Consider the following 16,500-nt stretch of genomic DNA (forward strand, 5'->3'; position numbering starts at 1 on the left):
TGATATATTTGCATGTGGACATAGAATATTTTCTTGGATTTTGTTCCCTATTATTCTCCCATGCCCTCATTTCCTCCTTTTCTCTGAATCCCTTTGTCTTCCTTCTATTTTTGTGAGCTCACTAACCGAAGTGACAGCATTTCCAGATCATGCGTTCTTCTTATCAGTAATATTATTTCATATTTGGTGACAAGATACATATGAAAGAGTATAATTGAATCAGATCCCTAAAGATAAGATCATATAAACAAATCCTTTGTCAACTATTTGTCCTATATGATTGAAGACTAGAATTTAGACTATATAGTGAAGAGAGTTGCAAATCACTTCAGCAAGTTTTCAATTTTTATTATAATTCATAAACCATAAGTAATGAGTCCACACTGATAATTAGATTGTCAGGAGAAATTTTTGTATTACATTTTTTTTTCTGTCCATTGTAAATGTATAGCCTATTCTAAAGTGAACTAGTGAGACACAATCTTCACAACTTTCGTGGGATACATTTTACATGCCATAAATTTTGTCCTTGTTTTAAATGCACTATTCAATAAGTTATAGGCAATGCTATATTGCATTATGTGTCGTTTAACTCTTTAAGAAAGTCTGGACATACACGTTTTTAATGAAAGAGGAGAAGTATACCTTAATTGAAGATGTAAAATCTTATTATTGTTTGAAGTGTAGACTGGAGTCATTCTAATGCATTTTTTAAAATGTGGTACAATACTCTTCTTATTTAAAAAAAATTAAGGAGGATCCCAAATCCTTTTTGCCCCAGTTGGATCCACAATGGTTTGTGATTTTACTCTCTGGTTTGGTGCCTGGTTATTGTGAAATTGAGTTGAATGCAGAACCATGAGTTTTAAAAGCCAAAGCAAAATGAATGGTAAGGTTAAAATTTTGTTATGAAATAGGACAAGTTGAATAATACTGTTCCTTCAATGGAAATTATCCTACTAGAGAATGATAACTGGGCAGAGTTAAGAGCAGACTTTGATCATTTCACTTAGAGAAATGGCAATTTCAAAATGAAGTTTAAGGATTTAAGGTATACATTGTGAAGCAGGTGCATGGTATTCTGGTTACCAACTTGTTTGATTCCAGTGAGACAGAATACACTCATAGGTAGCAAGATACATTAAGTAGATTCATTACTTACAAAGAGGCTGCAAGGGACAACAGAATTTTAGGATTCATTGCAGTAGTTTAAGGTAAAACATTTATGTACATGTTTAAAGGATTACATATTTTCTTTGTGATTCCATGACTATCTACCAGTTTCATGATTTAATCAAAGTAATCAAATCATTTACCCTAAATCCATATTTACAAATAAGATTTATGACGATAAAGTTAATAGGAAAAAATCCAGGAAAAAATATATATATGCAAAGTCATATATATGTCAGAGAGGTCACATGCAGTTTCTTTGTCCCTAGTCTTGTAGAAGTTACAAGAAACCATCCTTCTCACTTCTTCCAAATGGCAGGAACATATAAGAGAAATTCCTGAAGTTGATAAAATGAACTCAGAATCATTTAGTTGTACTATAAATGATACAAATATTGATTTATATTTCTCTTAAAAATCAAGGGAAGATATTTCAGGTTATTGTGGATAAAAGTAATTTATGTTCATTAGTAAATGAAGTATAATGTTCTTTATAAAAATACAAGGCACCTCAAATAAAAGTTTGAACACCTTCAAAACCAATAGTCTTGGTCTATTATTTTAACTCTCAAATTAGTTAGAAATACTTACACATGTATTTTGTATAATGATGACCCTCTTCTTCCACCATCCTTACTATTCCCCTTCTACCTTCCTTTACCTCACACCCCTATTCTCTATCTATAGATAATCTTCTTCCCATGCTCTCCCTCCCTACCCCACTTTGAGTTATCCCCCCTTATATCAGAGAAAACATTCGGCATTTGTTTTTTTGGGATTGGATAACTTAACATAATCTTCATGTGAATTTGGTGTCAACATACCTTATATACAAACAGAGATATGATAAATTGTGGTATAAAGGTGTATTAAGAATTGTAATGCAAAAAAATCAATAAGAGAGCTCATGTATCATGGAATAATTTGGCACGAACATACTTTATATACAGAGTTATACACTCTATATAAAAACTGTGCTGTGAATGGATATTATGAATGTAATACATTCCACTATTGTCGTGTATGAAATAAATAAATAAATAAATAAAAGAAAGAAATACTTACACATGTTCTATTCCCTATGTTTCATTTTCAAGAGTAAAGTTGACAAGTGAAAATATTTATCCAATGTCACAATAAGATTTTAACCATTTTTCCAAATGTAGTATGTTATGTTTAAGGCACTATTGTCGAACAAAATGTCTTTCAATAATTTCATTCTCTAATACTCAGGTCTGCATCGATATTGGCAAAGAGATGTATCACTGCTATGATGGACAAAACCCAATTTTTAATTTTATATTTTATTCATTTTAATTCAAACAGGCCCATGCAAATAATGTCCCCCATATGGGCAGCACAACTTGCAGTTATAGATATGCATATTCCTCTGGACAACCACTTTATCTGGAAACCTGAGGCACATGCTATCAGTGTCCACTCATAGAATATTTTTCATATTGTTCCTGCACTTTCTGTATACTCTCACCCACAAATAAGGAAAACTGCAGGGAAGTTTATTTTCACGAAATACAGCCTTCAGGAAAGAAGCAAGTGGATCGTTGGGAAAAGACTCTATCATTCTCACACTGCAGTGAGTGTGGAGATTTCCTGAGGACAATAGTATAACTGGTCTGAGGATCTGCAATAGGATTGAATCCAGTTGTTCACTCCAGTTATTTTTTATTAATAGTCTTTATTCTTTTTTTCCTGGTATTCTTTCTTTTCTTAAATGAATTCACTATTTCTTTTTACCAGTAATTCCTGGAATCATCTCCCATATAAATCCTTGCTTTAGGAATAACTTCCTTATTTACTCGAAACAGGATTGATGTCACTTATATCCCTCTATATCTGTGATATTCCTTCCTTTTCCCCTCACTAATACATTTGTGAGCCATGTCAATATTTTTATCATCATTTCTACTCAAATATTGAGATACTGCCTGACAACATCAATGAATATAAATATTTAATGAATGATTGGTTGAGTAAGTGAATAAATAAATGTATGCATAATCAATAAAAAATTAAACAGAGTAAATTCAAAAACTCAGTGGTAGTTATCCACTTCTCTACTGCCTCTAAGCTGATGTCAGTTTTCCTTTTTCTTATGTTTGCTAATTAATGTATTTGTTATCTACATTTATATTATTGGGTTTTGTGTTTGGATTTTCTTTTCTCATATTTTCATTGTTCTCTCAAGAGGGCTTATGCACATATTTGCTTTGCTAGATTAACATACTTAATCTAGGTCTTATACAGTACTTTCTTCCAGTTTTATCCTCAGAATCTACCCTGTATGCAAACCTTCTGATTGTTTTGTTATCCAACACTTTTATCAGTGCACAGTTTTTAACAAGCACATAAGCTGGAAATTGTATTAACTTTTGCAAATGAGGTAAAACAATAACAATTTTTTAAATTAATTGTTGAGAAAAAAATTCGGACACCCTAATGTATCTGAGTCCCAATAGGAAACACAAAATACATTCTAATTTGAATAATATTACGAAGTGGTTAGCTGCAGAAGCACCTCAAGAAATAATAGTGCATAAACCTGGACCTGATCAAAATTGCTATCAGTGACCCTAGAGACCTTGTATTGAGGAAATCTAGTTTCCTGAGTTTCTCATACAGGCAGAATCAAGAAAAAGTTACTCTCCCTCTCATTTTTCTGCTTTCTTACAAGTGCTCCTCATTGGCCAACCCCAGCAGAAACCAGAGGACCCAGGTCTATGTGTCCAAACTATACAGATTGCTCTGTCAGGATGGTTGAATAGAGCAGGAGAAGTTACAGGGTAGACCTGGAGTAGCAATTGAAAGACCTAATACATACTCATGAATAGAAAGCACAATTCAAAGATCACTCCTATTCAGACAATTTCTACACTTCCAGATCTCCATTAGCTAATAAATAAAAATATTTTGTATAACATCTTAATATTTTGATAATTAGTATAATGAAAAATGTGGTAAGAATATATTTCTATTCTGCTTCAATCACATTTAAGATATTATAAGGAAGCTTACAACTGTGCTAATAAGCATGCTAATGCTTGAAAATAATAATACAGTTATGTGGCATTTTTAAAATTCAGTATTAAAGCAGAATTAATAATTCTGGTATGCAATTGCTCAGTAGGGTGACTATATACAACAACAGCATATTGCGTATTTCAAAATGGTAGAAGAAGAGATTTCTTAAGTATTCACTACAAAGAAATAATAAATACTGGAGAGGAGGGATATGTTCAATGTGATTCTACAATGTGTACTTATTGCAAAACATCACTTGTTGAAACATTAATTGCTTAATTTTGTCATTTTTAAGTATTAGTTCAACATAAATTTATTTTAAATAACAAAATTTAAGATTAGTAAAATATTTATGCAAAAGATCTAAAAATCAGCATATTATAGTGATATAGTATTCATAGCAGCACAATACACAATTGCAAAGTTATGAAACCACTCTATGTGCCCATGAAAGTCAAATGAATTATGAAAATGTGGCATATAAACACAATGAAGTTGTACTTAACCATAAAGAAGAATGAAAAGATGGCATTTGCAGGTAAATTAATGGAACTGGATAATTTTGCTTAAAAAGTAAAGTAACACATATAATACCATGTGATAAAAACATTTTTCTACCTTCTCAATATCATATGCATATTTTTTATTAAAAAGTGAAAACTGATTCCCAAGTATGTGATATTTTTATGTTTTTACTGTATTTTTATATTTTTTGTTAAGTAGTGAAAAATGAATGTATTATTAAAAATCATTTTCATATTCCTGATATTAAAAAATTATAGTTAGTTCTTTGGCTTTTCTAATTGTCTACTCATTCAGTGTATTAATTTTTACTATGATCATTTTAGAAATGCAATTATGTACTAAATACATTCAAAGATTGAATACCATTTTCAGACATGGTAAAGGCAAGATTCAGTCATGCTAATATGGTTTGCTTAGTAATGGAGATGTTTAATATCACTGTGAATTATCCTAAGGAAATATTAGGATAATATCTGATGGTTTAACACCTGAAGCTAAAATTTCTGAGAACAGGACCATTGTCTCTTTAAAGTTGAAAAATATTAACTTTTTCCCCATATAATCTTATAAGTACATTTTCAAAAGAAATTTCAAATATTTGGACATACTTTTAAAATTTGTTGAAGTTGAGAAAAATACTTGCCAGATTCCCACAACATAGTTTTTAAATAAAATATAGAATTTATTTTCTATAAAATACTGACTCATAGATAATATTTTTGAAATAAAGTTTAAGAAGTTTGATTAAATATACATGATTAAACAAATAAAACAAATAACAGTTTCCTCAGAAAAATACAAAATAACTTATTTCTAAAAACATTAAATATATAATAACCTCAATGTAAAAGTGTTGAGAATACACATTACTTTTAAAAAATTGAGTTTTGTTTCTTGGAGAATAAGGAAGACAAAAAAATATGTTTGAATAAATCACACACTGCTAGTAGACCTTGTGTTAAAACCAAAAGGAAATTAATTTCTCCACATGATAAAGGTCCATGTAATATTTATAATTCTCATTCATTCCTCCTTCTTGCCATAACCCTTGGCATCACAGTCTTTCCCCAAATGACTAAAGGGTGCTGCATTTACCCTGAAAACATTACTGGCTTCCATTTCAGCTGCTTGCACTCTGTTGTATTACGTTTTTCACCTGTAAAGTCTGAGTCAGTTAGCATCAAACACACAGATTTCCTCATTGAGAAGGAACATGTAAATCAGAAGCTTTGCCTTCTGATTAAGGCAAAGCTTTTGATTAGGACTTATTTTATTAGTATTAATCGATATTAACGTTAGTATATTACAAAATATTTTTTATGCATTAATTGATTTTACAATATAAAGATAATAGTATGTGTTAATATGAAATGAAAGATAAAACAATACTATGCTTATTCAAATTTTGTTTACTGTGGTCTTGTATTAAATTCCTCCTACATGATGGTAAAACTCAAATGTAAACACTTTTGAACTGAACACAGGTTATGGCTGACCATATAATCAGACTTCTGCAAAATGTGGGCATGTGCTGTGATAAGTTATATTATTTTATTGCTTTTCTTTCCTTTAATGTGAAGATACAACAAAGGCTTTTATATGAAAATATTTTATTATAGGATTCTTTTTCTCCTAAAGTTAAGTAAACTGAAGTTTTTTAACACTGTGTGTTATCTTGGATGTCTTTGCAAGTTAAGTACATTCATTTAAAATGTTTTATAATTGTGTAAGTTATAGGCAATGACAGGTACTAAATTGTGCTATCTGTGTTTTCATTTAACCAGATATAAGTTGCAAGAAACTCTAGGAATGTCAATGTATTGCCTAATTTTTTTTGCACATCTGAGTCTCTCTTTGCCAAAATATCTATCATAACAAAAGCAAAATCTCTAAAACTTAGGTAAGTAAAAGTGTTTCAGTTTTGAAACCTAAAAAGAACTCAGAGAATTGCGTGTTCTGAACATGCATCCTTTTAGTATACTCTACCATGCTGGGTCAACAGGTGGAAAATGGTGTGGACAACCAGAATATTCTATCTCTCACAAATCACATTAATTTTGCAATATGTCTCTTTTCCTACAAAAAATATGGCTTATTAAATGTTCTGCTAATTTGATTGGGGAAAGATCTGTAATATTTATTTTCCTATATGTACCATTGGTAAAACCATGTTTTGTCCCTCAAAGGTGCTTAATAAATAATTTGATAATATTTTGTAAAGTGAGATTGAATTATGTGATAAGACATAAGGAAGTTCAGACGTTGAAACAATTTAAGATGATCTATGATGAGAGAATCCCCCAATATATTTTATTACACACTTCATAAAGTTAAAAAAATAGTTTATATATTTTTTCTGATGGAATCCAGATTCTAACACAAACATTTATTGAAATATAGTTTCAAAATTCCAAATACTAAAAATTAACTCAGATATTGCTGTCACAATTGATATAAGAAGAGTCAATATTCTTACATGTGAATTTATTTTTTTTAAATTATTGTGCTTTTTTCAAAAATTGCACAATCTTAAATGATTTTATTTTTAGAATATTAAATATGAAGTACCCTTAAATCCTTATTTTGGTAGAAAGATTTGTACTGTTATTTCTTACACAAACACCCGTGAGGCATTCCTCCTCACTTCTACTCCGGCTGGAATCCATATGAGCATTAAGTGGGCTCAGAACTTCTAGATAGCACCATGATACTTATAAATAGGCTGAACATGTCAAAGAGTTAAATACATCATACTCCAGAAGTTAGCCTATGTTCTCAAAATAGTATCCGGTACAAATACTGGGAACTGAGACCATTTCTTTTTTCTTTTTTATTTAATTAATTAATTTATTTAGTTTTATTTACTCAAACCTCTTGTTGAACTTCCAGCGAAAAGGAGGTCACAAATGGTGTCTTTGGAGAATCTTTTCTTTGATTACTTTTTTAAACTGAACTTTTCTAAGGCTGTGTGTTATCTTAGATGTCTTTGCAAACTTCTTATTTTCTTTAAATTTCAGAACTAAAATTGGGTTGAGGAATAACTTCCTGAATGTGTTTTGCAATACAACCTACTAAAGCTCCATTTTTCAGCATAATGTTCAGTTATAAACCATAAATAGAAAAGTTCTAACTGGAATTAGATTTAATATTCTCATTGCTTTGCTGACCTTTCAAGTCCCAGGTGCTGATATTCTTAGATCTTATCTCCTGAAAACCTATTTACCACTGCTGAAATCAAATGCAGAATACTTTTACTATCAAAATAGCACAGTTTATTAATAATTTTCTTTCAAATAAACTTCTGTCCCTGGGCTATTACTTAAATACCAAATAATCTTTATTCAGAGCTTTAAAAGGCAACAAAAACACATTGAGAAATGGTTTGTTTAGCACAGGTTGTACTGGAACACATACAAATAAAGTCAGCCACTGGTTCTCATGCATTGCAGTAAATCCCACTGTCTCTCCTCATTGCTCCTATTCAGACATTACGACCAAGTATAAACTATTTTCAACTAATAAGATATTCTCTCTGGAAATGCATTGACAATTACAATGAAATATAAATATTAAATACAATTTTAAAAACAAGACATGATTATATAAAGCAGAGTCTTCAACCTTTGTGTGTTTCTCTAATCCTCACTGAAGTACTTTAATCACGCTTGTAATCAAATTGGATGCATAAATTTGCTTTATCTATATACTCTATTTTCCATTCCACATCAAGTCACTCTTGTTTCTGGTATTTTCCTGCAGTTTACATCAATAAAAAGCCACACTCATCCCCGCGGAGAGCATTTTATTGCCAAATACATCTAATTTTCTAAAGTGTAAACAGCTTTGTATCAGTGTTATCCATGCTGTCACCAATTAGCCTGTGAAGCAGCACTATAAAGCACATAGTGCTGATGTTGATCAAATTCCAGTACTTTGACTCAGGATATAATTTTGGAACTAAGTGCCTGACTTGCACTGATAAAGAAACACTATCCTTATTTATCAATGTCTATCTGAGGGGTCAGAATTCCAAATATTCTCAGATGGGAAGTACAGTAGTTAAGACTGGGAAAAAAGGCTATCTTTACTAATAATGTTAAAAATAATATGGAGGTGTTACTCAGAATGTGAGCCCTAGTGAAAAGGAATTTATGCTACTTAGCTCTAGTTAATTTTTCACACGTAGTGCTGGTAACCTACAGCAGCATCATTTTTTTTCATCTCTATGTATTTTTAGGAGACAGAGAATTTAAATTCTTTTCTGACTTCTCCAATAGTTAAATGTTAGCAAAAATACTGACAGTTCTCACAAAATACTAAGCACTATATAAATACTCTTGTGAGCTCTCAAGTAGAATAATAGTGTATTATTTAATACAACACATGTCCTTAGTTGAACACTGATGGTACAACCAGTGTTGAAAGTGGGATGGAGATTTCCCAAGAAACTTGGAATGGAACCACGACTGGCCCAGTTATCCCACTCCTCAGTATATAGCCAAACAACTTAAAATCAGCATACTACAGTGATGCAGCCACATTGATGTTTAGAATAGCTCAATTCACAATAGCTAAATTATGGAGCCAAACTAGGTGCCCTTCAACAGATGAATGGTTAAAAAAATGTGGAATATATATATGAATATTATAATATATATAATGGAATATTATAATATAATGGAATATTACTCAGTTATAAAGAAGAGTGAAATTATAGCATCTGCAAATAAATGGATGGAAATAGATACTATCATGCTAAGTGAAATAAGCCACTCATAAAGAATTCATAGGTCAAATGTTCTCTCTGATACATGAATGCTAACCCACAATAAGGCAAGGTGTGGTGGGATGAATGGAAACTCATTGGATTATATAAAGAAGGATAAAGGGAAGAGAAGAGAGATGGGAATAGAAAAGACAATAAATGAATCAGACATAACTTTCCTATGTTCATATATGAATACACACTAATGAAACTCCACATCATGTACAACCACAAGAAAGGGATCCTAATTTTATACTCCATGTATGTATAATGTGTCAAAATACATTCTACTGTCATGCATATCTAAAATCAAAATAGAAAATTTTAAAAAGATATTTTAACTAACAAAATTTAACAAAACTTTAAATAATATTAAAAGTAACCTAGTGAGTTTCTCTTATTTTACATATAGTATGGATCTAATCTTGTAGGTTATTTGCCTTGAAGTCAAAGAAGTATATCAAATAGTGCTCACCAGCAAGGGACATGTCTCTCTCTTTCTTTCTCTCTGTCTCTCTCTGATTTCATTAAAATGTGAACAAATTAAAACAATGAAAAACTTTCTTTGTTTTAATGAAAATGGGTGAATGTAATGCATTAAAAATAAAATTGAGTCTGGGGTTGTGGCTCTGTGGTAGAGTGTTTGCTTGCCTAGTACCTACACATGTAAGGCACTGGGTTTGACCCTCAGAAGCACATACAAATAAATAAAAGTATTAAAACAGTTTATTTTATTTCATTTTAAGTCACATAAATTTTTAAATGAATTAATATTTTAGGAAAAGGGTAAGACAAAATAAAGCAATAGTAAATTTTATAAACATCTTTTAATCAAATCAGTATTTGTTACAAAATTGATAGAATTCCTTTCAACATTCATATATAATACATTTATATATTCATGCGACTAACATTGATATTTATAATTATGAACTAATAAAGACCTAAAGATAAACAGAAAATTTGACTAAAATCTCTATCCTTCACTGTTAAAGCACAAATAACTTAATGTGGTTAATCGAATGAATTTCTTATTGAAATGCAAATTAAAACTACCTTGAGGGCTGGTATTGTAGCTTCGTGACAGAATGCTTGCCTTGCAAGTATGAGGCACTGGTGTGATCCTCAGAATCATTCATAAAATAAATAAAATAATAAAATGTATTATATCCATCTACAACTAAAAGTATTTAAAAAACAAACAACAACAAAAAAACTACACTGAGATTTTTATCACAATCCAGTCAGAACGGCAATTATCAAAAATATAAGTAACAATAAATGTTGGCAAGGATGTGGGAAAAAAAGATACATGCATACATTGCTAGTGGGACTACAAATTTGTGCAAACACTCTAGAAAGTAGTATGGGGATTCCTCAGAAAACTTGGAATGAAACCACATTTTGACCCAGTTATCCCACTCCTCAGCATATACCCAAAGGAATTAAAATCAGCATACTATAGTGACTCGGCCACATCAATGTTCCTAGCAGCTCAATTCATAATAGCTATGCTATGGAACCAACCAAGGTGCCATTCAACAGATGAATGGATAATGTGGTACATATATACAATGTAATATTACTCAGCCAGAAAGACAAATGAAATTATGACATACGTCAGTAAATGAATGGAACTGGAGACTATCATGCAAAGTGAAATAAGCCAATCCCTGGAAAACAAATGAGTATTCTCTCTGATAGGTGGATACTGACTCACAATAGGTTTGGGGGTGGGTGAGGAGGGAGGAGTGGAGTTCGTCAGATTACATGGTGACTGGGGGATAGGAGGAATGGAAGGTGGATAGGAATAGGAAAAATAATAGAATAAATCATACATAACTTTTCTATGTTCTTATATGAATATACCACCATTGTAACCCCACATCATGTGCAAACACAAGAATGGGAAGTTATACTCCATGTATGTATGAAATGTCAAAATAACATTCTACTGTCATGTATAACCAGAAGAACAAATAAATATTTTTCAACCACTGTAAATTGCTAAAAACTCAATTTCAACTTTTTTATGAAAATAAAGGATTATACTTTAAAAAATTAAAAAATTCAAAAGTATGACACTGAGATTTAGCTTTGCCCGTTTTATCTCTGACTTTCCTCTTCCTTGGTTCTGTGAATAAATTCTTAGACTCTATTGTGATCAAGTAGCTATTTGTGATCATGTATCTTTTTTTCCCACATCCTTCCAAGTTCATCAAAGTAAAGGTATTTTTTTTTCATTCTACCAAGAATCTAAGATATTTTTTTCATGTATTTAGTCTTGTTTTCGTATTTTAAGTGTTCTCTGTGGGGATGTGACTCACCAAACAAACAAAGCAAGGTTGTCACTGGTCTAGTGGGTGTGTGCGGTGACACCAGAATCAAAGGACCAACAATGTGAACTGTATATAATTCATAATTTCTTAGGAAGGATGAATGCTGACTGGGTGATAAACCAACATATAAAGCCTTCTATATTGAAAATATCTTATGAATTGCATATTTGAATAATTTGATGGGGAAATGGAAACTGAATAAATAAAATTCAGTGAATTATTTAAGTTTCTGAATAATTTACATCCAAATACAAGGAAAATATGTCAGTCCTCCAGTGAAAATTCACCATCTTCTTTCCACCTTCAAGCATGTTCAAAATGTCATTGAAAGTCTAGTCATGCTACAGCTGTTATCATTGGGTGGTGGGGGCTCACCACTCTAAATATGTCCCTACCTGCTGCTTCTTCTCATGGTGACTTAGATTTTTCTTTATTTTGGAGATCACTTAAAATGTTAATTCAAAAGATGTTTTAAATTTTATTTCTTGGCAAAATGTTGTTTTAATAATTTTCCATACATGCTATGAAAAATTACATTTGTTGGATTTGAACAACAGTAATTTATGTTTGCACAGGTCTGGAGGAAGAAGTTTGATATTAGTTCCAGTAGGTCAAAACTGAAGTATTTTTGCAGGGCCACATGCCCCCTCAAGGAAAAGTTTCTCCTTTCCTGTTTGCATTGTGATGATTGGCAACATTTTGGGTCTGTGGGCTCCATGCAGCGTTCAAGGAGAACGTCTTCAGATTTTACTTTACCTTGTATTGACATCACCTTCTCTCCTCTGTTTATCAGACACCCTTTTCCCTCTTTTATAAGGTCACATGTAATTGTATTTAGAAACCAAGCACAATCTGAGATAATTTCTCTCAAAGTTCTTTTCCTTATCACATCTTTCTGCAGGGAGACATTTTCTAGCATACCACAATAAAATCTGATTTATCAAATATCTGAATGTAAACCTTTGTAAATATACTATTATAGTCTGTAGATTTAAACATTCAGATTTTCCTTTTTCTACTCAATACACTCAAGCATTATGATTTTGAGTTATTTGAATAAATAATTACTTGATCAACTATATGAAATAAAATATATAATTTAATTGCATATAATTGTACTATTTGCTTTTTTTTCAGGTTTATCTTATGTCTTTGATTCTGCTGATGATGGTCTACTGTTCATTAAACACTTTCTGGACCTTTGCCATATGCAACCTTTAGTTCCATAGGTATGTGGTGTAGCAGAAAACAAATGAATAAAAACAACAAGAAAGAAACTTTAAAGCCATAAACACTTAGAAGTTTGTAGGAACAAGCAAAAGAGTAACTGTGAAGGCATATTGCCTCTAAATTGCTATGCAGATATTATATATTATTTAATAAACCCCACACTAATCACATAGTCCCTATAGCTAGAACAATCTCAACATATATCTTTGTGTCATGCTGTTACAGAAGAAAACTCTCTAAAATGTAGGGGTTTACAAAAGCATTTTTTTTTTTGTCAGTCAGTAGTGTGCCTTGGGCCAACTTTTGTGGTTGTTTGCTGGTCTTCTATGATTACTCAAAAGGCTGTGATCAATAAACTTGGCTTGAGCTATATGATCATGAGGGCCACGTTTAGGATACTCATGATTTTACTTCTGGCCATGTGTTTTCATAGGATCAACACAGGCATTCTCATAAGGTGAATAAATTCAAAGCAAAAATGGAACATGGCATACCCCAGGTGCAATCACTTTTAACTTTTTACACTGCAAGTTTTGGCCCCTATTTACCCAAATCATGTCACATGATGAGGTCCTCAGGCAATGTTCAGAGCATGGATATAAACAGGCATGTATCATTGACTACCGGTGTTATAATATTCTCCCACATTTCTTGGGTTTTTCTTTAGCATTTTATGCAGTGTCATTAAAAATGCTTGATTATTCCATACCCGGGACCTAAGGGAATCTTTACTTGTTTACAGGAAAGATTTTATGCCCTTGAAAATGCTCAATATATTAGTGTCTACAGCTTCATACATGAAACATTATTACATTGTTTTAAATTAAAAAGGGGCTTCTGTTTACCCTTTGTAAATTCAAAATATCGCTGAACAAAATAAAATATTTTGGAACAATGATATTACCACTGTAAAAGAGTTACTGAATTTCTTAGACATGCAAGCTAAAAGAAAGCAGAAAATGTATGGATAGACAACATACTTGGATGAGACTGTAGAATGAGATGCTGTCAAATAGTGTGCTTTCTTAATATCTAACCAAATAATATCTTATTAAATCCTCCACAAATTTCTCTCATATCTGAATGTGCTTGTTAAAATTCACTACCTGTTCATTATTTTCTAACATGCTAAATGGTGTGTTAAGCATAAAGAAAACAATTGAATAGTTTATTGCTTCATTTATTCCTCTAAGAATTTGTTTCCTGCTTTATGGATAGAATACTAAGATAAGCCTATACATGCCATACTCTGAACAGAAAAGTAACACAAATCCACATGAGATTAGTTCAAGAGAATAAGGCTACATAATAAACTGAATGTGTCACCTCATTAATTTTACAAACATAAAATTCATAAATAATAATTATGTTTCATGACATTTATAGATTACTTTGCATGGATTTCAAGGAGATACACTAAGCATTGGGAAAATGTGCAATTGATTAATCCACCATAAAATTAAAGAATAGAAACACAATCTCCTTCAGATATCTAATATATATATATATATGTATATAAAATTTTATTTTATTTTATTTTTTTATTGGTTGTTCACAACATTACAAAGCTCTTGACATATCATATTTCATACATTAGATTCAAGTGGGTTATGAACCCCCAATTTTTACCCCAAATGCAGATTGCAGAATCACGTCGGTTACACATGCACATTTTTACATAATGCCATATTAGTGACTGTTGTATTCTGCTACCTTTCCTATCCTCTACTATCCCCCCTCCCCTCCCCTCCCATCTTCTTTCTCTACCCCATCTACTGTAATTCATTTCTCTCCTTCTTTATTTTCCCATTCCTTTCACAACCTCTTATATGTAATTTTGTATAGCAATGAGGGTCTCCCTTCATTTCCATGCAATTTCCCTTTTCTCTCCCTTTCCCTCCCACCTTATGTCTCTGTTTAATATTAATCTTTTCTTCCGGCTCTTCCTCCATTCTCTGTTCTTAGTTGCTCTCATTATATCAAAGAAGACATTTGGTATTTGTTTTTTAGGGATTGGCTAGCTTCACTAAGCATAATCTGCTCTAGTGCCATCCATTTCCCTGCAATTTCCATGATTTTGTCATTTTTTAGTGCTGCATAATACTCCATGGTGTATAAATGCCACATTTTTTTTATCCATTCATTTATTGAAGGGCATCTGGGTTGGTTCCACAGTCTAGCTATTGTGAATTGTGCTGCTATGAACATCAATGTGGCAGTATCCCTGTAGTATACTCTTTTAAGGTCTTCAGGGAATAGTCCAAGAAGGGTAATAGCTGGGTCAAATGGTGGTTCCATTCCCAGCTTTCCCAGGAATCTCCATACTGCTTTCCAAATTGGCCACACCAATTTGCTGTCCCACCAGCAATGTACAACTCAAAATAGATCAAGGAGCTTGATATCAAATCAGAGACTCTGCGTCTGATAGAAGAAAAAGTTGGCTCCCATCTACATATTGTGGGGTCGGGCTCCAAATTCCTTAATAGGACACCCATGGTTCAAGAGTTAATAACAAAAATCAACAAATGGGACTTACTTAAACTAAAAAGTTTTTTCTCAGCAAGAGAAACAATAAGAGAGATAAATAGGGAGCCTACATCCTGGGAACAAATTTTTACTCCTCACACTTCAGAGAGAGCCCTAATTTCCATAGTATACAAAGAACTCAAAAAATTAAATAATAAGAAAACAAACAACCCAATCAACAAATGGGCCAAGGACCTGAACAGACACTTCTCAGAGGAGGACATACAATCAATCAACAACTACATGAAAAAATGCTCACCATCTCTAGCAGTCAGAGAAATGCAAATCAAACCACCCTAAGATACCATCTCACTCCAGTAAGATTGGCAGCCATTATGAAGTCAAACAACAACAAGTGCTGGCGAGGATGTGGGGAAAAGATATCTAATATATATATATATATATATATGGAACTCTTTTATTTTAATAGAGTGGAAAAAATAAGAATGAGCCACATGTGGTGGTGCCTGCCTGGAATGCCAGTGGCTTGGAAGGCTGAGACAGGAGGATCCTGAGCTCAAAGCCAGCCAGCAAGAATGCGAGGTACTAAGTAACTCAGTGAAACCTTGTCTCTAAATAAAATGTAAAATAGGGCTGGAGATGTGATTCAGGGGTAGAGTGGACCTGAGTTCAATCATCAGTATCAAAAAAAAAAAAGGAAGAAGAATGATTTTATAATTTTTACATTTCCTTGTATAATATAACATCTCAGCCTACTAAATTATCAATAAATATTTGTTGCAAAAATAAACAAAATGTTGAATTATTGAATATAAAGCTACCTGCCTATTTAATATAATGCAAGAATTTATAAAAATTATGACTTGAAATAGTTTTATATTGTTGTAGGCTATTTTTAAAATGAACCCATTATCTGACTGGATAAGTGAGATTTGGTACAGC

This window comes from Ictidomys tridecemlineatus, chromosome 1 (genome assembly GCF_052094955.1).
Source record: "Ictidomys tridecemlineatus isolate mIctTri1 chromosome 1, mIctTri1.hap1, whole genome shotgun sequence".
Taxonomy (NCBI): domain Eukaryota; kingdom Metazoa; phylum Chordata; class Mammalia; order Rodentia; family Sciuridae; genus Ictidomys; species Ictidomys tridecemlineatus.